This window comes from Halichoerus grypus, chromosome 13 (genome assembly GCF_964656455.1).
Source record: "Halichoerus grypus chromosome 13, mHalGry1.hap1.1, whole genome shotgun sequence".
NCBI classification, from domain to species: domain Eukaryota; kingdom Metazoa; phylum Chordata; class Mammalia; order Carnivora; family Phocidae; genus Halichoerus; species Halichoerus grypus.
In genome coordinates, this window is record NC_135724.1 from 51,463,325 (window position 1) to 51,488,554 (window position 25,230).

The 25,230-nt window shown below is 36.6% G+C and overlaps 1 protein-coding gene across 2 annotated transcripts in view; it reads right to left on the minus strand.

Moving 5' to 3' along the window:
* Positions 1 to 25,230, minus strand: part of METTL4 (methyltransferase 4, N6-adenosine) — a 235,899-nt gene that overhangs the window by 98,140 nt on the left and 112,529 nt on the right. The window contains exons 9-10 of one of the 2 annotated variants that reach the window (XR_013443374.1): positions 3,337 to 3,463; positions 2,560 to 2,689 (exon numbers count right to left, since the gene is read on the minus strand). The exons of the other annotated variant lie outside the window; for it this stretch is intronic. The gene's annotated coding sequence lies outside the window, so the exon portion shown is untranslated. Of the gene's footprint in view, positions 1 to 2,559; positions 2,690 to 3,336; positions 3,464 to 25,230 lie in introns of those variants that run through there. 2 annotated transcript variants of the gene reach the window in all.

A 25,230-nucleotide genomic window follows, 5' to 3' on the forward strand; every position in this document is an offset into this window, starting at 1 on the left:
TCTTAGCTCAACCCCCAGGATCCCATAAGTCTACTTTAACATATAAAAATTCCTTTGGAAACTTTCTTTATCTCTACCCCCCAAAATACATTTGGCAATCATCCCCCAAGCATATGACCCACCGATATACATCTGAAGGGTCTCATTATTCAGGTTTTATTAGACAGTAGTAAATGATCCTTTCCCAACAATAGCTAGTCCCTTCAACGTCCTGGAAACCTTACTTCCAAAAGTCCTTAGAGACTTACGCTGTCCCTAACCCCCTCCTAACTTGATAAAGGAGTCAATGGAGTCCAAGAGGTTCAACAGGAAACAAGTTTATAGGTCACAGTAGCTTTGTAGGTCATAGTAAAGTCAGGAACTGAGTCTGACAGGAAGCCATAGAGAAATAACATGACCAGATTTTCATTTTAACAGAATCACTGAGTTAGGAAGAGAACAAAAGTAAGAGCAGGAAAAATTATTATAACAATCCAGGGGACAGATGAGGGTGATTTGGGCCAGGATGATAGAACTAGGAGTGGTAGAGTGGACAGAATTTGCTGATGAACCAGATATGAGGTATGAGAAAAAGAGAGATGTCAAGTATGACACCAAAGTTTTTGCCTGAACAATTGGAAGAACAGAGTTGCCATTAGCTGAGATAAGGAAGAATACTGGAGACACGGGTTTGAAAAGGAGGTAGTGAATCCGAAGAGCTCTGTTCTTTGAAGAGCTCATTCGACATCTGTGCGGAGGTGTCAACTGGATGATTGGGTATATAAGTTTAGAGTACAGAGGCAGAGCCTAGCTGAAGATATAAATTTAGTAGGAGTTAAGCAAACAGATATTTAAAGCCATGAGACTGGATCAGATCACCTAGGGAGAGTGAGGATAGACAAAGAAGACGCTCAATTACTGAGCCCCAGGGTTCTCCAACATTTTAACTTTGAGATGATGTGCTAGAAAAGAATATCAGGAAGCTAGAAACCCAACAAAATAATTATGACCCATTCTCTCTGAATTCCTATCTCTACACATCCTTTTATGCCTAAATTCGTATTCCCTTTTATTGCTTATTTTTGCCCAAAAATCATATGGCTCCATTTCATCATTTATCTTATATACCAGTCTTTACTTCAAAGGACTCATGATATTTTCCAAAACCTAAACTGCCTTCTACTCTGAAAGAAAACAACTGCTGCAAACAATTACACTCAAAAGAATATGCCACAAGACATTATTATAAAAATGTATAGCATTCCCAGATGGCTATTTAAAAGGAGGAAATGATCATCGGTATATACATATTTGTGTGTGTGTGTGTACACAACTAATATTTATTAAGTGTTTACTAGGTGCCAGTCATCCTGTTTATAAGCACATTACACGGGTACCTGAGTGGCTCATGGTTAAGCATCCAACTCTTGCTTTTGGCTCAGGTCATGATCTTAGAGTCATGGGAATGAACCCTGCGATGGGCTCTGTGCTCAGTGTGGAGTCTATTGGAGATTATCCCCCTCTCCCTCTGCTCCTCCCCTGCTCTCTCTTTCTCTTGAATAAATAAATAAAATCTTTAAAAAATAATAACCACATTACATTTATGCTTTATCATAATACCTTCACAATAATCTCATAAAGTAAGTACTGTTATTATTCCCATTTCAGATATAAGGAAAATGAGGCTTTCAGATGTTAAATAACTTGCCAAACTTACCAGCTAGCCTGGTTAATAGGAACTGAACTTAGACAGTTTGACTCCAGAACCCCTGCTCTTTAAACTTTTGCCCAGAGCTTATAAACTGGCTGCCAGTCCAGGAGATGGATTTGAGCCCATACAGCTGTTTTGTTTGGGCTGTATTGCGGTTTCAAAAAAAGAAATGTACTTTGAATGCCTTTCGGAGGTATGCATGTTCATTACCTCACGGCCCACACCAGTCCTCAAAGCCTTCATCCTTCCCCCTTCATCATGTACTTTACCTGCTACACCAAGTACATTTGAGCTATTGATACTTGCTCTACTATACTTCTTCCTTTGATCTTTAACAGGTTTGGCATGACTTTAGGGTTCAAAACACATATTTTATTTCTTGCACATTCACACACACACACAAATACCACCAAAGACAACAACAATAACAAAAACAGTACCAGGAAAAGTAAAAATAAAATTTTCCTTTCTTTCCATCCCTAATACTTTTCCCTATGGTGGTCATTGTACCTAAGGTTCTCGCCTAGATTTACCTCTACAAACTTAATTCAAATCCAACTTCCACAGTGTAGGCGCAACTTGTTTTTTGCATAAAAGCACAGGACTGTGCCCTGAGCATGTTCCATAACAATGGGAATCCACCCTCCAAGAGATGCATCATCTCATCATTTGCTTGATGTTGTCATACCCCTTATCTCTGAGCAGTTGCCAATGACACATATTTATGCTCTAAGTGCAAGTGGATTCAAATCATTTTTGTTTTGAAATGGAAAATCCTCTGCTGGTAAGTGTTGCCTTATGAACTCATTCTTAATTGCACATCCATTATACATTCAGCACATAAGAATATTTTCTTAAATTACCTGTATCAGGAGCAAATATATTTCTTCAACTATTTCTGGCTCTTGAGTCTAGGAAGGGCACTATGGTTTTGTCTCCTTTTTTGGATTTGGAGGGGGATAATCTGAGTTCTGTATGTATCCTCTTTGGTTGTTGTTTCTTTAAAGAAAGTAAAAAGACACTTTAACAAAAGCCAGGTTGAAATCCTGTTTGCTGCAAAAAGAAATGATGACAAATGTTATTTATTTGTGGACCTAATATCTTGGGAATATTATCTTAGCAAGGTATTAAAACCAGTTTTTCAGAAGCTACTCTGTGTTGCGAGTTCCAACAGAGCAGAGATAAAGACGGGTGCTGAGCACTAAATTGGGCCAGCTGCGTTACGCATTTAATGGGCTGATGTTTGCACCTGGGGCAGTGAAAGAGCGCACAGCTATTAACCCCTATAGGTTTTTTTTTTCCTTTTTGGCAGAAGAGTTGGATTTCTCTTCCCTTTATATATTTATACGCAAAAGATGATTTTAGCCTTAAACCAAAGAGTCACCTATCACATGTTGAATAATTTAATTCACTAATTAGAACACCAGGACTCATTCTCATTTAAAATTTATTAAACACTTTAAGCAAAAATAATCAATACGCTGTGCCGACTTTCTACACATAGCAACAAATATAATTCAGAGTAATTTTAGTAATATAGAGCTATTACTATTATCCCCATTTTATACATGAGGAAACTCAGAGAACCAAGTGACCTTCCCAAGATCACACAACTGCAAGTAATAATGGAACAAATTCCAACTTACATCTCATCATTCCAAATCCCATATTCTTTCAAAGAGTTTGCTGTCTTTGTTTGTTGGTTGCCTTGATATTGGTGATGGAAATCATTAAGACAGCTGGCCGGCTGTCCCAACATTCATAGTCAACAATCTGCAATAGAAATGGGTTAGGAGAATGGAAAATGCTCTACTTGTCATCATCTAACAACCTTCCCTTAGTAGGTCTACAGATATGAAAAGCTCCAAGAGCTCCTAAACTACTAGGACAGTTTTCCCACGGAACACTGACTCTGCAAGGTGCTGCACATAGAGAGGTTTTGTGAGCACATTTCCTTTCCTTCCAAGGATTTTCAGTATACTAATGTGCCCCATGATTCTCCTAGAAAAGGGTATAATATGAAGTGTTTTCCAAGTATATTTCATCCCAGAACTCATTTTATAGAATAACTGGATAGATCAGTGTACAATGGATGGGGAGCCCCTGTTCTTGTGACTCTCTGCAACTCACTAAATTCTGGAGAATTTATCCTAGGAAGCATCTCTCATAGCTTGAGAACACATTGTTTAGGACAGTTGGTAGTAAACTTACAGAGCTCACTCTCCCAAAATCTGATATAGAACAAAAATGTAAATAGATTCAGAAAGAGCTCAGAACGAATTTATTAATGGCATACTTATCATAACTTACCAAGGGAAACTAGGAATGGTACAACTTAACATCTACACAGATGTCAGAGTTGTCACTTAGTCTGTTTCCAACCTGCCCCTCTGTGCCACTCTCTGAGATAGCATTCCAGGTTGTGCGGCCCAGGCCTGACTCAGGATGACAGCCCTTGTGTTCTTAACTCACATTTACTTCAGGGTGGCACCCGGCACTGTATTCATTCTTGTTAGTGATAATGAGATGAACTCAAGGCTTAAAAATTATTGTGTTTAAATTTAGACTTATTTACGTTTAGAATGTCCCTCCAAATCTCAATATATTCTTTTGAACTAATACTTATGATTTCTTCCTTATTTTCCTTCAGTGACGAACAAAAAAATTAAAAGACAATAAATTATATAAGAAATATTTTATAAAATTCCCTTATCTTGAAATGAATTCCATAGATATTATATATCTTACCTATATACACATAATCTTTTTTAAAAACCCAATATAATGTCTAAATGGTACTAAGGAAGGGAAATAATAATTTATAGTGAAGGCATATGAATGTCAGCATAGTTCAGGATATGGAGAATTCCTGACTTAGGTCAACTAAAAGACAGTAGCCCTACCTTCACTGTGACAGCTCAAAACATGGCCTCTCCTTTCAAAAATGCCTTCTAAGCATCCATTTCCTCCCTATTTGAAAACAGTATATTAAAGAAATTTAAGTAGGAAGAATATGTTCCAATTACTTCCTTAAAAGATCACTTTGGGTGTTGCATGGAAAATGAGCCAGAAAGGGACAAGAGGGGAAACAGCAAGACCAGCCCAAAGGCCATGCAATGATCTGAGCAAAAGATGCTACATTCATGCTACTGATAACCAAATCTCCAGTCAGTGTACTCCCTGTGTCCAGATGTCTATTTGATGTCTCTATTTTAATATGTTGATGATATGTGAAATATTTTTTTAATATTTTATTTATTTATCTATGAGAGAGAGAGAGGGATTGCACGCAGAGTGAAGGACTGAGGGGGTGGGAGAGGGACAAGCACACTCAGGTGAGCATGGAGCCCCACAGGGGGCTCGATCCCATAACTCTGAGCCAAAACCAAGAGTCAGACACTTAACTGACTGAGCCACCCAGTCCCCATATGTGAAATGTTTTAATCCTCAAATTCAAGTTTAGAATCCCCTTCATTCTCTTACAACATATTAGCATCTCCAATTTTATCACCATATCAATCTTAACATATCTTTTCTGCAGCACCTCTTGAATTTTTGCTTTGTTTTATATCTAATCCCAGCCTTGTATTTCCATGTGGGAAAAATGACAGCCTCTTAGCTAGGATACTACCTGATATCTCCAGTTGCAATCCACTCTATAAGCAGCTTCTGGAACAATCTCTCAAATGACAACATCTATATATCATTCACTCCTTAGAAACACTATCTAACTCTGGCCTTGAACGATTAACTGGAGGTCGGTTAAGCGGCTGCCTTTGGCTTGGGTTGTGGTCCCAGGGTCCTGGGATCGAGCCCCGCATATGGCTTCTTGCTCAGCAGGGAACCTGCTTCTTCCTCTCCCTCTGCCTGCCACTTTTCTGCTTCTCTCTCTCTCCCTCTCTGTCAAATAAATAAATAAATAAATAAATAAATAAATAAATAAAATCTTAAATTAATGCCTAATTGGGCATTATCTTGCCAGGGAAATTGCAAATGCCGTTCACATCAGAACATATGCATGTATTAAATCAATTTCGAATGAATGAATGAATGAAGTTATTTGGGAGGGAGGGGGAGCTTAACTAGCATAGAATCATTCCCTACATCTCTGTGCAGTTTAATAAAACATCTTTATATATTCATCTCTGTTAAATCAAATCATTTTAAATGTCTTTAACTCATTCATTCATTATTTAGTGCCTGCCCTTCAAGGGGAGGGATGCAATGGAAGGTAGATGCAGAGTCCAGGTCATGGAGATCATCATACACCAAACTAAAGAACAGTGTCTTATCTTTCATAGGTTGGAAAGTCATTGAGGAATTTTTTTACATGGCTATAATAATCAGTTTTGCTTTATAAACAGAATACTCTGATGACAATGTGAAATGTGGATTTGAAGGGTGAGACTGGAAACAGGAATAGGTGCAGGACACCAGGAGAGGAATAATGAGGACTTCAACTAGGGCAATAGTCTTAATGATGCAGAAATGGGAACAGGTATAAGATACAAAATAGGTACAATTTGATGACCAATTGTTGAGGGTCAGAATTCAAGAATGGCTGTCAGGCTTCTAACTTGGATAACTAGGTGGTAATGGTTTAGGAAAATATGATTGGCTTCCCTCCAGATGAGAACCTAGATTTTTCTCAAGCTTCTTTCATAATACTCATCACACTAGAAATGTCATATTTGTCTTTTCTGCTAGCCTATAATCTGCAAGAAATTGTGGACCATGCTGTGGTATTTACCATTGTCTCCATTTACAGGCTCTAGTACATGTTAGATGCTTAAGAAATACTCCTTGAATTAAAATTGGCATATTGAGGGGTGCCTGGACGGCTCAGTCGGTTAAGCATCTGCCTTCAGCTCAGGTTATGATCCCAGGGTCCTGGGATTTAGCCCCACATCAGGCTCCCTGCTCAGTGGGGAGCCTGCTTCTCCCTCTCCCTCTGTTGCTCCCCCAGCTTGCGCTCTCTCACTCTTTCTCTATCAAATAAATAAACAAAATCTTTTTTTAAAAATTGGCATATTGATTTGAGGTGACTCCTATATATCTAGGAAGAAGATCATTTGAAAAAAAAAAAAGCCACTTCATACTTTTGTAGCTCTGAGGCTAAGTCAATTTCAGAAGTAAAAACTATACTATGTTCCCTATCATCCCCATCAGAAAGAAAATTCCACAGTCTCTCTAATTTAATATTTCCATGGTTCAGCAGACCCTGCTGTCAAAAAAGTCTTCCTAAAATATGGTACAAAATCATTGTTTCCACTAAAATCATAATTGTATTCCATGAAATAAATCAGTTAGCTTTTTTCAAGGTGTCTTTTTATAGAAGTCAAGAAAGATTTGAAAGCAGACATACCTCCATAAGAAAAAGGGAAAGCTGATACCAAGCTTTGGGCTGCATACACAAAATTTTATTTTCCTTAAAAATGAATTTATAAAAGCATGATAGTTACATGGTCTTTGAAATCCTAATAGTCTTGCCTTAATATTCTTCTAGGTAATAGAAAATAATATTGTTCTTTGCTTTTTTTGTGAAGTTAAGCATTAAACACTGGTCCATTGTAAATTTAACAACATTGTGTGCTTAATATACAGATCCTTAATAACTTTGCTTTCTTGTGGATTAACAGAATTTTTACCAGAGTCCCAATAGGAAGCAGGTGGCACACTTGAAATCGGCTAATTTGAAAAGAGTTTATTTACAAAGGGATTACGTAAAGGCAATGCTATCAGGGAACTACAATATACAGGAGAGTCACCCAGGGCTGCTAGTAGCCTGACTATGACTATCCCTATGCCAGGGAAGCAGCGTTACTGGAATCTGGAGGGAGAAAGTCAAGTAGAGAATAATCCCTTGAGAGGACCAGAGACTTCTGTTGAGAGGGACTGAGTCAGCCTCACAGTAAGGAATCTGGGGGAAAAAATACCCAGTCAGCTCTCTCCTCCCTCCCTCTGATTTTTACCAGGTCCCCCCCACACATACACCCTGGCCAAACCCATCTGAAGACAAAGGGAATGTAAAGCCATACAAGTCAGCCTCCTGAGGCAGAGAACAGGGTACAGAAAAGTAGAAAGTTGATCCTAAGGGACAAATAGAAGGTATCAGCTCAGAGTTACTCATTTGAACTTTTCTACCTAGAAAAGACTACCTTTGTCCATTTTCCAGGGTCCAAAATGTTTTCCATGACCTTCCTCTTGCAGAGGAGAAATTTTCCTAAGTTTACATTTAAATTTCTAAGTATACAGCTATCTACAGAGCCTGTGTTTCTCTAGCACAGCAGCAGAGAATCTGAAAGATGAATGCAGTTCTAGAACATTGGGGAAATACATACAGAGAAAGTACAAAGTAAAACACGCAGTAAAATTGTAAATAAACATTCTAGGAATTACATCCAAAAAGTTCTTTAGAATTTTTTAGAAAGTGTTTAGAATTTAGGGATGACTTCATGATTTGTGTCTCATGTATACACACACACACACACACACATCAGGACCTTTGACACTAAAAGCATCCTTCTTTTATCTCTTTTTGGAGATCTAAAATCTGCCTATCTCTGGAACTGTACTTCAATGGTCCCTTTTATCTAAGTGCTTAGATATGTCTTCAAAAAGTACTATTTCAACCTGAAATTTCTTTCTTGTCTTATATGTTCATTTATCACAATATGTCCAATGGTGTTAGACCCCATTCAGCATTTTCTTAACTACTTAATATGTGTACTACAGAGCATAGCATTTAGTAAGTGCATAAAGTTAGTATAATGGTAACAGGTGGTTGTTGCTCTTATTTGTTTCTCCTTTGGAGATATAGTATATGTTTTCAAAGCATGGATTCAGAAATGTACTCTTTAGTGTGAGGTCAGAATCAAATTTCTGTCTTACAGTATGTACTGTCATGAATGTAAATATTCGACAACAAAAGGCGTTACATTCTCCTGGTAAATATCATGAAGTTCAGGATAAAGACACCAAAATCCAATGAGCCACAGAGATTCTAGGTAAGACCAGATAGGCAAAGACTCTAAAATCAACCTCCAAATATAGTTATTTATTCATTTATTTATTGGAGCTTTATATCCTGTTTTCTTCCCAAAATAAATGAAATGCTTCACTGTCATTTCCTCCTTGTTTTCCCTCTTTCCTTAGATTAGAAACTGACAGTTTAGATCACGTTCTCTCAGAGCAATGAAACCACAGCACAGCCATATGTTATTTAAAGACATGGATTTTATTCACCGTAGGTAAAGCTGACTGAAGTGAAAGAGCCTGATTTATATCACTGGACTGCCAGCAGGATAGGGATCGCAGCCTCCGCCTCCAATTGTGAATAAGATCTATAAAGGAAGCTGAGCCTCTATTTTTCTACCAGAGCACTCATTTTACACAGTGCCAACTGACAGAATTTTCAGGAGCAGGCTTCAGCCAGTAAAACAGGAGGGTCTCTCTAACTGGTTTAGAGTACAGCTAATCAAAAGATAGTAAATATAAGAAATAAAGGTTCATGGCATGAATTCTCTCAAATACTAGGCAGGTAACAGGTGCAGGGAAAAAAAATGTCTGTTACTTTGAACTTGATATTGCTAATGCCACTTCGAATGAGAGTTGTATTGGTTATACTTTCATTTGAAATGCAAAGTTGAACATCTTTATCTCATTCACTATTTTATGAGACTTTCACAGTCAACCTATCTTTTATACTCATGTTTTTCATCATTAACAGTGCTATTTTAAAATATGCCAATCCTCTCACCAGAGACTATACTAACCAGTCTGTCTTAACTGATCCTCTACTACAATGATTTCATTATCACCCTGAATGTAAGTATTGTCCAAGGACTTTAATGAAGGACTTCTATCAACTTATTTTATTATTAAAGGTATCAAACTAAATTCTGTAACTCCACTTCTACTTAGAGCATAGGAAATCATAAAAGAATATTGCTCTTGCCATAACAAGAAAACACCAGCTAAACTAAAAGGTATGCTTTTCTCTAAAGCCATCAAAGAATAACAGCCACAAATCAAAATTCCAGAGAAGAGTGTGAACCCTTTTTAGTTGAGTAAAGACTGTGACTGCTTTCATATCTGAGAATATGTCTTTTCTGGGGATATAAACAAGTAGCGGAGCCGGTCTACTCTAAGAATTTATTTGTTGGGACAAGGAAATAAACAAACAAAATTGTATGACTGTCTGAACTGGAGAGATAGTACAAAATCTAGAAGAGTCTCAAATGTAATGCTGATCTTCCTGATCCAACAATTCTTCCCCAATCTTACTTAGCAGCAAAGGGCAGGGCTCAAAAGCAGAGAAAGATCACTGACTTCGAGTTCCTAAGTCACAAAGTTCTGCCTGAGGAGTAGAACTGAACTCACCCATAACATATTTTAAAGCAGAGATGATCTGAAATTAGTTAAAGCATCAACCTAGCACTGACCCAGCTCAACTCTACTAAAATAAAAAATATCAACCTTTCACTCTAGCTTCCTTACAAAGGAGACAGCATATCCTCCAAGGGGGGCCAGGGGAACAATCTAGTTCAAGTTTTACTGTTTTTTGCATATAATATCCAGCGTACAATAAAAATTATGAGACATGGGCTGAAGCTTGAAAATGTGACCTATAATCAGGGAGAAAGAAGTCAATAGAAGCAGATCCACAACTGATCAAGATGTTGTCATAAGCAGACTGGGATTTTGAAATAACTACTGTGAATATTTAAAGAGAAAAAGATGGACAAAATGGGAAATCAGATAGGAATTTCAGCAAAGAACTGGAAACTAAAAAAAATCTGAATATCCTAGGAATTAAAAATTTTCAAGCTGAAATAAAGAATTCATTGGATGGGCTTTAAAATAGACTGGGAATAGTAGAATAAAGGATCAGTAAAATTATAGATAGATGAAAAGAATGTATAGCGATGACATTCTGGCGCTAAGCACTTCTTACATGTCAATTTAATCCTCAAAACAATCCTATGGATAGGCATCATTATCCAATTTTATAAATGAGAAAACTAAACCTTGGAGAGCTTAAATAAGTGGCCCAAAATCACAGAGCTAGCATGGATAGAGTTGGATTTCAAACTCAGATCTGTAAGACTACAAAGTCCCAGGTCTTAACAACTATGACAGACTGCCTCACTTTTAAAAAAAATCACTTAAGCATTACTCATCCAATATGTTTTCTTTTTTTAAATATTTTATTTATTTATTTGTTAGAGAGAGAGAGAGCACAAGCAGGGGGAGCGGCAGGCAGAGGAAGAAGCAGACTCCCTGCTGAGCAAGGAGCCCGATGTGGGACTCAATACCAGGACCCTGGGATCATGACCTGAGCCTAAGGCAGATGTTTAACCAACTGAGCCACCCAGGCGTCCCTCATTCAATATGTTTTAATACATCAAAATCAAGAATTTGAATGTAGATTGACTATATGTCACACTATATGACTGTATATGTCACACTGTATTAGGCATAAAACAAAATAATCCTATATAAGGTAATTGATGAACAAAAAACTGCAAGATTTCAATGTTAGCATTCCTCAAAAAGAAACTTCCTCTTTTCATATATTGCTCATCTGTGTCCCAAATCTAGTAATACCCCAAATAAAATATATCTTTTTCATTGTTTGCTGCCATAAATTATTAATTCCAGAAATATTAACTTGAGATTTTTGGAGGAAGAAATTTATATTACCTTATTAGTTAATTTGATTAATTGTGCTGTTAATTTTGCTGTTATCCTTTATTTTCTGTTCTTGTCAGGCATGACAGACCATTTAAAACTTGGGCTGTGGTGAACTTAGCATTACATTATACATTCAAGTAGATAATGATGAAGAATGGAAGAAACACAGTGATGATTTATATACACCAAAAGCTTTTCATCAACAACATGAATCTCATTTATTTAGTCACCAGCCAACTGATTAATAGCAAGGGCCTATATAACAGAAACATTTACACTAAAATTATTCCAATTAAAAAGCATATATATGTTAATATGTTTTTTATTATGCTCTGCTTATTCATATTTCATATCAAACCTATATACTGCAAACGCTGCTTCTATTCGGGACCTATTGGCAAATCATCTGAAACTTGCTTGTCTTTCAACTGTAAAGAAAAGAATTAATGCAATCTATTATATGAACTTCAGAAACCATAATTTATACAGTGAGGTACCTACCACAATCAATAAGAAAGAAGTTTCCACTTTTAATGTAACTAAGCTCTAAACAGTCTTCATCAGATTGAACAAGCATGGGAAATAAGATTTAGAGGACAATTTTCATCAAAAAAAATTTAAGTAGGATTAAAATTTAAGTGTGAACATTTCAGTCACTGAGCCCATCCTTAATTTCTTTTTTTTTTTTATTTTTTTTTAAAGATTTTATTTATTTATTTTACAGAGAGAGACACAGCGAGAGAGGGAACATAAGCGGGGGGGGGGGGTGGGTGGGAGAGGGAGAAGCAGGCTTCCCGCGGAGCAGGGAGCCCGATGCGGGGCTTGATTCCAGGACCTTGGGATCATGACCTGAGCTGAAGGCAGTCGCTTAACGACTGAGCCACCCAGGCACCCCAACCCATCCTTAATTTCTAATCTTTTGTAGAGAGAACAACCACTTAATATTGTAAATCTGTACTAAGAACATTTAGTAAATAATGCAATGAAGGTCTAATGTTATGCCAGCTCAAGTACATAGAAAAACATTTTAAGTTATTACACACAAGTAAGGCATACACCATGTTCTTCTGTTTCTTTTCTTTGCAACCCATGAATAATTTCTGATCCTAATGATGATAAATCCCCTTCTCATCTGAGTACATAAAGAATTAGACTTAGATTTACAGTTAATTAAATGATGAAGTATTTAAATAAGCTAAAGTTAGAAATGCTGCAATAGGCAACTATTATAAATACATTTAGGAAAGAGAAAGAGACAAAAGACATTTAGAAAAAATAGTTTAATTTCAGGGAACAAGTACAACATAGAAGGCAAACAATAATAAAAGGAAAGTAATGGAGATCCACAAAGTAAAAGTGAAACTCCTTTAGTTTCTCCGCCAGATAATGTGAATGTTGTCTTCTTTTTTATTTTGTATACATAATTGAATATGTACATTCCATGCAAGAGTTAGACAAATGAATTAGAGCTAAAACGGTGACACAGAAATATGCCTAATATCTATCATTTAGTATGAGAAGAAAACTGAAGAGAAATACATACTTATAAACTCTTTTATGGAAAAGAACTTTTAACCAAGCTGATTGATATATCACTAAGTGTATGTATATGCATGAGGAAATGTTTAGAAGAATACACACAAAATGTGAAAATGGCTTCCTGTAAGAGAGAACTGTGACTACTATGGGAAAAAGGAATTTTAATGTTTATTCTAGTTATTTCTGTGTTCTTGAAATTTTCAGTAAGAACGCATTTATATATTACTTACCAATTTACATAAGGAGTACAAATATGAGTTTAGGATATATGCACAACTTCTTTAGTGAATAGGACTGTAGACTGGAAAACATCGAGGCTAGATCCCAATCCAGCCTTAGAGCAGCTTGGAGTCCAGTCCCAGGTCAACCCTGACTGGATGTGTGACCTTAGACAAGTTTTCATAACTGAATTGATGCATTTCAATGTCCTGCAATAAGGGGACTGAATTCAGTAATATCATAAACTCCTTCCTGCCTGTGTTTATATATTTACACTGAAAAGGAAGATTCAACGTCAATGAAACTATTCTAGCTTCTATTCTCCTGGTAAGTTTTTTTCCTCTGTAATCAAAGCATATAATCACATATATAGCTCAAAATGTTCCAGTTTTGTACACACACTCATACCATGAACTTATACAAACATGTACATCCTTCAGGAGGAGCTCAAGACCAGTCAGCTTCTGTATCCCTCTACATCCTTGACTGTAGTATTTAATAAAATAAAGTCTTAACTTTGTCACCAAATGTGAGGAAGTAATGATTAATGTTTATCTTAATCACCCCTATTCTGTTTCAACCCCAACTGGTGTACTTCAATTCAATTCTGGTATGAAACACCTGGAGTTAACACAGACCCGCCAAGTTAACACAGACCCAGCCGACAACAAAACTGCCCTCACTGCAGACCAACTGGCTACAAACCTGGGACATTCCCCTAAGCCCCCTAATGCTTGATAATTCCAGTAGAATGACTCACAGAACTCAGGAAAGCATTATACTTATAATTACAGTTTTATTTTAAAAGATACAACTCAGGAACAACCAAATAAAAAGATAAATAGGGTGAAGTCTGAGAGGGTCCCAAAAAGAGCACCTGTGTCCTGTCTTCATTGAATAAGGGCACATCACCCTCCTGACACATCACTGTGTTTACCAGCCAGGAAGCATAACTAAGCTTTGGTATCCAAAGTTTTTATTAGGGTTTCAGTACATAAGTATGATTGATTGAATTGCTGCTCACATGATTTAACTCAATCTCCAGCCCTCTGTCCCTCCCTGGAGGTCAGGCTGGCTCTAAGTCCCAACCCTTTAATCACATGGTAACCAGTGCCCATCCTCAAGCTATCTAGGGCCCTAACCATGAGTCCCCTCATTAGCATAAACTCAGACATGACCTAAGGGACTCACGAATAACAAAATACTTCTATCACTTGGAAAATTCCAAGGTTTTTAGAACTCCATGCCAGGAACCTGGAACATAGACTAGACAAATTATTATACAGCAACTCCAAACCTATAGGAGACACCATTTAAATTTGACAAATCCAAAGTTTTTATGTTATCAATCTAGAACTGCCACCAACTTAATTGACTTTCAGCAAATAGTTTACACCTCAAATTTGTAGTTACTTTATCTCTCTACAATCCTGACAGACAGGACAGAATCTTGCTCAAGTATTATAAGCTCTAGAACTAGATTTCTTAGGTTCAAATCCAGGGTTCTACCACATCTCAGTTTTTAGGCAAATTACTTTACTTGTGTGTGCCTCTGCTTCTCCATCAGAAAAATGGGATATAAAAATTAAACCCAGGGGCGCCTGGGTGGCTCAGTTGGTTAAGCGACTGCCTTCGGCTCAGGTCATGATCCTGGAGTCCCTGGATCGAGTCCCGCATCGGGCTCCCTGCTCGGCAGGGAGTCTGCTTCTCCCTCTGACCCTCCCCCCTCTCATTTGCTGTCTCTCTCATTCTCTCTCTCTCAAATAAATAAATAAAATCTTTAAAAAAAAAAAAAAATTAAACCCATTTCCTATGGTGATTCTAAGAATTAAATGTGCTAATAAATGCAAAGTGTTTAGAACAGCACCTGGCACTCAATAAATGCTCGCTTTCATTGTTATTATCATAATGGAACTAATGGATTATTTATTAAGTGCTTTATCTTGGCACAAAGAGCTTTAATGTTATGCAAATTATCTTTAAAGTTAAAAATCCCTTCCCGAAAGGATTGAGCTCCAAAAATGAAGGAGTTAGACTAAATAATCTGAAGATCTCTTCCAACTCAGAAATACTACAATTATATAACTGGCCTCTTTCCATCAAATAATTCTAACTATTTTAGAATAGACATCCTTATACATTCCCTTAATTTCTCTGATACTGATACCTCATTTCAAGTGATCATCAAGAATTCTAATGTAGTGATTCAAAACTGGCTTTTCAGAATTGGTATTTGAAGTATGAAAAAGGAATCTCTGCCAATACATCCCAGAAAGGCTCTATTTCAGAACCATAGAGCTGAGATAACCGACAAAGTTTGAGAACATTCACAGACCTGCAGGCATGTAGCAAGGTGGAGAAGAGCTATTTTCTCTTTTCTACAAAGGAAAGTCCACTTTATCCTCCCCCAGCTTTCAAGCAGAGAATGGAGTCTACCATCTATCAAACTCATCCTCCATTATTAAGCAATACCACTCGGTGTTTGTCTTTCACTCATTTTTTTTCTTGTCTGATACTGGTTCATGCACTTGATATGATGATCATAAGATTTTATTAAAACCATTTAGAATTCCTAGCATCCTGCCATCTCTTTGCCTCTGATCTTTTCTTATTACTTCACCCATAGGCTAGAATCCCACATGTTATATCTGGATGGGAGAAAATGAAATCAAATAATTTCTCTATTTCTATAGATCAATATTTTGAAGATAAAAATAATGCCTTGTTTTGGTTTCTTTAGAAAGCTAACATTTAAGTGTTAAGAATCATTCAAGCTTAATGCTGAAGGGCATGGTACTTAATTCTCATACATATACATGGGTATATATCTATGTATCAGCACATCTACAACTATGTGCTCCACTCAGAATGCCTCAAAGTGGTAACAGACCAGAGAGTAATGAGAGTGGATAAAGAAGTAGTTTGGGGTAAGGGGTCATGACAAAATAGTTTAAACATAAATAAAAATAATACAGAAGAAATCAGGAAAAAATCTGATATTTAGGAATGGAATATTATGCTAGAGAAAGCTATCCATGTCATATATCTTCATTTTAGAAATCTTCTCCATTAAAAGGTGAACTTATTGATTCATATAGCTAAAACTCTGAAACTTGGGCTGCATGAGAATAGAGCAGAATTCCTAGCTATCTGATTTGCATGAAATACCCAGAGGGTTGATTAATATCCACCACCTAAAGGAAGGACTTTTGTGCCACACTATAGGACTCTCACCTTGCTCCTATCTCATTAAACATTTTGTAATTTTTTATCTAAATGAATGCACACGAAGATATCTTTATCAGATTCTCATTAAAAGCCAAATATAAAGGGTTGGTGTGATGATAGATGGGACCAATATTCAAAATTATCTCAATGGTTTGAAACAACAACATCAAAGAAAAAAAGAGACAAGAATAAATGTAAAATCCTGCATATAAATTTGGGAAATTTTTTTAATTGCACAAATACAGCATGAGGAGATCTGCTTTAACTACATGTCTTATGAAAATTACCTGCTAATTTGTTTAAGGATAAAATCAGCATGAGCCAACGGTATAAACCAGCCTAAAGAGGATGGTTCAGAATTTGAGCTTCGTTACTGAAAAAAGTGGTCCAGATTAGAATTTTAGAATACTGTGTGCTCATGAAGTTGTAGTTTGGGTTCCATTTTAGATAAGTATGACTAGGTCATTAAGAATACTTGGATTTACATTTCAAAAAACATGACTAAAGTTCTTTATCATTTACTCTGCCACAGTTTTTCCCCAATACCGCTTAGAAACCAACAACAGCAGTCTATTTCTCCTCTCATCTTACTTAGTCTGAAAAACAGAAATAAAGAAATGGGGAGAAAAAGGGCATTGATGTTTCTTCTTGTTCTTAACATAACAATTTTAAAGGTCAGAGAAGTCCACAGAAATTGGAGATGAAAACCATCTTTGAAGCTACTCCATCCTGGAATGGCTTTTTCAAAGATTTTACCTCCTCCATTGGATGGAGTGAGCAACCTGTGCTGTTTTCCCCTCACTCAGTGTGGAAGGAACCTATATTCCTCATTTGTCTTGGTATTCTGGACCCCCTGACTAAGTGGATGGTTTTTATTTGGTTATCACAGGGTTTTTTTGTTTTGGATACACAGTGTCAGTCCTCCTTATCATGTGTGTAATATTATTATTTAATAAGTGTTGATGTCATCCCCTTAGTAGATATGAATTTGTACTATACAGATATCATGTATATTCTTAATAAAAATGACTTTCTACTTTATAATTTTACTCACACAACAATCCATACTCATAAACTATATTTGCACAGCATTCTCAAAGAGGAAGTAAAATAATTTTAAAAGGTACTGGGTTAATTAAAGAGAACAGGATATTACAAGTTAAAATTTCCCTCAAAATCTTTCTTCAAAATAGAGATTACAAAAGAGGAAAATGTGAATGGAGAAAAATCGGGTTACACAAAACTCTTCAACTTCTTGGAAGACTCTTAAGAAAGAGGAAGTAAGGCATTACTTTCATTATATCAACTAATGAGCAGGAATGACAATGACAGAGCTTTCTATTCAACATCAGAATTTTCAACAATGAAAAGAACTTCAGCCAAAATAGCAAGTTCCATGTCAATGGAAGAAAGCAGGAATTGGGTAATCTTTTAATGACACTGTAAAAAGAAATAAGACTCATGGGGTTCAAGATTGACTAGAGGATCTCTAAGAAATTTCTAACATTTAAAAATCTATGATCTATACTTATGATAAAGCACAATAAAATCTTCTAAAATGTGGGGCTCCTGGGTGGCTCAGTGGGTTAAGAATCTGCCTTCGGGGGGCGCCTGGGTGGCTCAGTCGTTAAGTGTCTGCCTTCGGCTCAGGTCATGGTCCCAGGGTCCTGGGATCGAGCCCCGCATCAGGCTCTCTGCTCGGCGGGAAGCCTGCTTCTCCCTCTCCCACTCCCCCTGCTTGTGTTCCCTCTCTCGCTGTGTTTCTCTCTGTCAAATAAATAAAATCTTTAAAAAATAAATAAATAAATAAATAAATAAAAAGAATCTGCCTTCGGCTCAGGTCATGATCCCAAGGTCCTGGGATTGAGCCCCACATCAGGTTCCCTGCTCAGTAGGGAGCCTGCTTCTCCCTCTCCCTCTGCCTCCCACTGCCCCTACTTGTGCATTCTCTCTCTCTCTCTGTCAAATAAATAAATAAAATCTTTAAAAAAAAAAAAAACTTTTAAAATGTGAAAATTATAAAAGGAAATATGTCGAGTTTGCTGCATAATTTTACAACAGCCTTACCCAAAACATGACTGGAGCTTATGAGTTAAATGATAGTAATATTATATGGCCTATAGGTTGCAGTACATATTCTATAATCTTAAAGACTGAGGTTGCATTAGCATGGGCCTTGAGAAAGGATGACAAATTTGTGAAATATTCTGGGTATTTTTTGTTCAAAAGACAGACACAACGGAGAGATAATAAGACAACAGGAGATTTAAAAGTATGTTTCAGGAGCTCAGGAAAAAAAGGAAGCACAAACAACACATTACCTAAATTAAAGTACATGAATACAATCCTTAAAAAACAACTGAATGGTAATTCTAATCAAAGACAAGGTTAATCAAAACAAAGAACCCCAAACGGAGAAGCTATGATAAAATGATGATTAGTGGGAAAATTTGGAATTATTTAAGTAAATACAGACCAAAGGCTAAAATAACCATGGGAGTATGGCTGCATGTAAAAAAGGTACCCTCCCTTTACCAGGATAGAAGACTACTTTATTCCCAGAGACAGGGAACTTAGGGCCAAGAAGGCTGTATAAACGAACCTTGTTAAACTAACCCTTATCTTCTTTTTTTTTTTTTTTTAAGATTTTATTTACTTATTTGACAGATAGAGACACAGTGAGATAGGGAACACAAGCAGGGGGAGTGGGAGAGGGAGAAGCAGGTTTCCCGCCAAGCGGGGAGCCCGATGCGGGGCTCGATCCCAGGACCCTGGGACCATGACCTGAGCCGAAGGCAGATGCTTAACGACTGAGCCACCCAGGCACCCCATAAACTAACCCTTATCTTCTTAGTTACTTCTTCACAATTTACTACCCATGGCCCAAATGCCTGTGTCTAGTCAATTCTTCACAAATGTATTGTTCCTTTCTCTAAAAGGTATAAAAGCTTCCTGCTCTGCTCACTGCTTCCAATCTTCATGCTCTTGTGAAGGCTCCCATGTACATGTAAAAATTCAAAAAATTGTATGCTTTTTTCCTCCTGTCAACCTGTCTTATGTCTGTTTCATTCTTGGGCCCAGCCAGAGATGCAGACAGGAGAGGAGAATTTTTCCTCCCCTATATAAGTAACTGTATGTGAACATAAATTCATTGCTCTTTTCCCCTTAGGTTGTTGGGTATTAATATTATAAATAAATAATTGTTCAGAACTTTTTTTAAATTATGAATCTTCAATATGAAAGTTTAAAGAGTATGTCAACCTTAATTAACTGCAAAATACATAATTCAGTAGTGGAAAAAATCTCCTTAGTTATCTCCCCCAACAAACCATTAGGAATTTCTTGGGCAGGACTTCCACTGGTAGTAGAATTTTAAGGTATTAACATCACAAGATAATGATAACAAATGCTATTGACAGTGTATGAGGCCATTGTTCATAGTTTAAGTGGAATTCCTCGTTGAAAGAAAAAAAAAAAACTTTCATCTGGGATGCTCAAGGACCCTCTCAAATGTTAAGAATGTGTTTTACATAACAAAGGGAAGCAGAAAAATGAAAAGAGGCCAGAAGATCTAAACCAAAGCTGTAGCTCAGGTCTTGGTAAAGAGGAAACAATCCAGTAAGTTGAGGATTTAATAACTGGCTGGACAACTAGACTGAAGAGAGGAATGATAAATGGTAACTACAAATTTACAGTCCTGAGAGTAAAAAGAATGGAGGTGCTTAAATCAGAATAAAATTAGGAGCAACAGTCTGAGTAGAAAACCTGGTTCAAATCATGCCAGACCCTCTACAGTGCCCTCCACCCCCACCCCCAGGTACTATGAACCTGGGACTAGATTACAAAACCCACAGAAAATGCAAGAATATCAATTGGTTTAAAGGCGGGAAACACTGAAAGAAACCAGGGAAAATAATTTCTTTCCATATTTTCTTCTAAAGAAATACCTACAATATACAGAGGGGAAAAAAACTCTCTGGTGTAGCAAAATAGATAGACTATGACCTTATAATGTGATTAAAGTCTATTGGTGCTCATAAAAAAGGCGACACTTAATTACACCGTGCTTTTCATCTTCCAAGCACTTTATAAGTACTGTATTAACTAATTAACGACAGAAAACCTGATGTTTCTTCAAAAAGACTACTGTTGTTACTCTTCTTCACCTTTTAAATGAACTTTTTTTAAATCTTGAAATACAACATGCACAAAATGGGTGATATTTAAACTTTTCAAACTAATGATTATGGCAAGCAGTTCATTTTCCTGGTACTTCAAAGCTGAATTACAATAAAGGATGTAGGTAAGCTATCTAAAAAGAGAAACAAGTCTACTGGCTCATAAAAGCCCATCTAGTAGGTACCAGTGAGCCCTGATAAATGATGAAGTAGCAGTAATGCGAAGATGCTTACTATTGGCCTATGGCTTCTACATCCTCCAGAAGCAGATGGGATAAGAGCACCCATTCCTACATGCACTAGGTGGTCTAGTGTGGGTTCCAATGGAGATCATCTTCTTCACCTCTAGTCATTTTTAAATTAGGCATTTGTCAAAAGAACACTGGGCTAATACAGTATGTTCCCCCAAATGTTTCTGATTCATAAAAAAGTCTCTTAAGGGCTCATCTAAGAATCTGATTCATACTACTCAGCCATTCACTCATTCAACTAAAGGGTATTAACTACCTATTATGAACAAAGCCCTCTAAGAAGGGTTTAGAGTCACATGCACATCTCTCTAATCACCTTAAGAGCTGGGTGACTGGCTCTGTATTCCTCTAATCATCTCAAGAGATGGGTGGTTATCATTCCTACCTATACTCCTTCTGCGTCTGCCCATAAAAATCCTGCCAAGGCCAGGCTGAAATCCCCAGTCTAGAAGAAGGCAGTACGAGATAGGGAAAATCAACAGGCTTCAGTTTATACATGAGCTCTGCAAATACTGCTCTAGCAGTCAAAACTTGGGAAGGTTAATCACCTCCCCTGGACCTCTGTTTCCTCATATAAAATGAGAATGATAATACTTTCACAACCGTATAAGCAAGAGCCTGTATGTAGAGTATAACTGGCTTAATTCCCTTGATTTTGAAAAATGCTTTTCCGTTTCTTGTATTGCTAACTGGGTTCCTTCTACTGAGATGGTGGAGTTTTCTGCACAAATTATAAATAATCATTTCTTTGCAAGCTTATTGTAAATATTAGATAAAATAAAATAATGTAAGAAAAATGCCTAGCTGGGCGCATGGGTGGCTCAGTCAGTTAAGTACCCCCTGCTTGTGTGCGTTGTCAAATAAATAAATAAAACCTAAAAAAAAAAAAGAAAGAAAGAAAGAAAGAAAAAAATGCCTAGCTGATAGTACAGCGTAGTAAAATATACAGGATTTGGAGTCAGGTAAACCTGGTTCTGAATCCTGATTATAGCATTTAGTGAGTAGGAGCCTGTATCACACCTTCCCGACGTCCCATAGTACCTTTCACAAAAAGTATACAGTAAACATTCACTAAATTTTTCTTGTCTGACACTGACTTATTAGCCAATCAAGTAAAATACACATGTGTGGACCTACACTTTATTTACCTCCCTCCAGCTATATGGAACAAGCAGATTCTAGCAGAGCCTTTGGGCTCTTCCTGGGGGTTAGCCCAAAAATTAGTGGAGTCAGAAAAAAACTGAGACATTCATCTCTGAAGTACACATATTCTCAGCTCAGCAGCTCCAGAATGAACTAGGGATACTATGATGCCTGTTACTTATGTTGTGATCTGAGCTTTAAGAATAAAGATACAGTGAGCTCTAGATATCTAATAATTCTCAGTCTATGTATTATTCCAACTCAGATATTTAAGGAATATCGTTTCTGACCTCTGCTGTGTGCCCTTCAATAATTTACTCCAGAGGTCATGGATTACAAAGACATGGATTATAATTCTAGTAAGTATTTTCTTAGAATTGTTCTTTTTTTTTTTCCATTCTTCCCAGACATCCTTTAATCAAAACAAGATCTGAGCAAACATGCAAATTCTAGTTTGTTCTATCCAGACAAATTTTAAAACCCTCTTGCCTATTTCTAACTTTGTTATTAGATTTATAATATAAGCTATATCTATATACATCTAGTGAAGAGCAAGTGCAAAATTTATCAAGAATTCTCTTCAGAAAACTGTTCTTATAATAAGTACAAATTGTTAGCATCTATCACCATGTGATGTAATCGTATAAAAGCCTTTTCTAGCTTCATCCCCCTAAGTTACCTCTCTATTACTTTACAAAGATAGATGGCAAAATATTTTGCATGACATTTAAGCCATTATAGAATTCTACAGGGAATGCTAGGATACTACCAGTTTTCTTATAAGCAACCACAGCTAAAAATTAGCCCTACATTCTTTCTTTTTTAAATTTTGATTTTTTATTTGAGTATAGTTGACACACAATGCTGTATTAGTTTCAGGTACACAACATAGTGATTCCACATCTCTATACATTATGCTATACTCACCACAAGTAACCTCACATTCTTAAATCAATTAATCTCCCGGAATCCATGGTCTCTCATGGTTTGTCGTCAGACCGGTGATGGGTATTAAGGAGGGCATGTATGGCATGGAGCACTGGGTGTTATATGCAAACAATGAATCATGGAACACCACATCAAAAACTAATGATGTACTGTATGGCGACTAACATAATAAAAAAAAAATTTTTTTAATCAATTATCTCTTTCATAATATTTATTTCTGACAAAACAATTTACAACTGAACACAATTATATCATAAAATCAACACAAACATGTATCAGGAGAAAATATGCCTTTGTGTGTTTGAAGAGATAATAGTTAAGTAATCAGCTTGGGGATGGATGTGACACTTGGTTTCCATTGAAAACAGCCTAAAACAGTTATATTATTCTATCCTGCATGTTGCTAAGTCCCAATTATCCCTGATGATTGGATGAGTAATTAGGATTCACAGATAAAACCCAAATTTATATTAGGCAATAGTTAAATCCCAACCATTCACTACTACTTTGGAGTAAATACAAATATTGAGTAATTTGTTCCTAAACCCTTCTATTTCCTACCACCCTCAGATTAGCTATTAAATCACAATTTATTCTTTTCTGTATGATATTATTATCCAATTGAATATAACATAGTGCTACTATGTCTCTTGGGGTTTTTTACATTAATTAACTTAAAAAATTCTTCTTTAAAACAAAACATTCTAAATGTTCATATTTGAAAATATTCTATATTCTATGCATCTTTATTACCAAATAATTTTTTTTACTCATCTAACTTAGAGTGAAAATCATGAACACTCATAACATTTTTTTATCTTTGAGAAACTTTTTTTTTTTTACCAAAACCTGTCAGTTTTTATATCTTCTCTGGAACTCATGTTGATATTAACTATAACAACTATAATAGCTCATATTTATGGGGTATGTAATCTTTGCCAGCCATGGTGCTCAATGTTTTGTCTCTATCACTCAGCCCTAAGCAAGTTATTTTTTATAATATAATAACATTATAAAATATGTAATATTTTATAATAACAAAAAAATGTTATTTTTACATTTTACATATGAGGTAACTGACAGCCAGCTTCAGCCAGGTCCTAAGATATGAAACAGAGAGGCACACTGAGGAACTGATTCCAGCCTGTGTTCTTAACTACCTCACCATATTTCTTCTTCACAGCTGCTCATATTTCAGTCTATGGCTATGGCCTTATCTAATGTATATCCAGGATATATTTAAAGCAATTATATTAGTAAAACATAATAGCTTTTCAGATCAAGCTGTACTGAAAATAGCTTAACCAATAAGAGGCATGACAAAAACAAACAACAAACAGAACAACAATAACAACAACAAACAACAAACAGTGGTAGAACAGCCCCAAGGACCCAAGTCCTCTCACCCTTCTACTCTGGTGTATCCATATTGCCTCTTCTCATGGCCCCAAGGGGCTGCAGTTTTAAGCATCACAGGCAACAGACAACATCCAGTGCAGAAGAGGGGCAGTCCATACTGGGTATCAGTTTTGTTTGTTTGTTGTTTCCTTTTTGAGTTAAAGGAACCTTTTTCAGGAGCTCTCCAACAAATTGACCCTTGAGTTCCACTGGCCAGAACTGGGCCATCTGCCCACACCCAAATCAACTCACAACGGAGATAAGACCAAATGACCAATTCTTTCGACAGATATAAAGATAATAAGCTCAAATTGTTAGCTTCTATCACCATAAAACATAACCATATAAAAGCCTTTTCTAAGGAAAGGCCTCCTCCAGAGGAGTTACTGCTGTCAATCACCATGAGAAGTCATTGTTATTTCCTTATTTGGAGTTGGAAAGTGTTAAGAATTACAGTGAAAGCTTGGGTCTTAACCTGACAGGGAAGACTAGTTAGAGAATCAAAAAAGAGACACTGTTCCATTTATATTATGTCTAGGAATTTCAATGAATTTCACTAAAATTTCAAGGACTATTGTCCTTATTTTTCATTAAGAACCTGCCTTTCCCCATCCCTCCCAAAAAAGCTTTACACTCTGTGTACTGAGGCCTTCTCAAGAGAAAAGGAAAGAGTAGTCTGGCAACTGTGAGAGTGTTGAGATGATTGCAAAAATGACATGGCACAGGAAGGAGGGGTAGAGACCAGGGAGAGGCAGAGAAACTGAGGTTTCTAGCAAGGAGAAGAGAAAGACAAAGAGTTTGGAGGTCAAGAAGAAAAGAATGCCCTCAGGGAGCCTCTGCAAACCAGTCTTTGCAAACCAGAGGGCTTGTTTTAGAAACCACAACCATTACACTTTCCACTGGAAGCAAATCCAATGCTTATGAAGAATACCAAAGACCC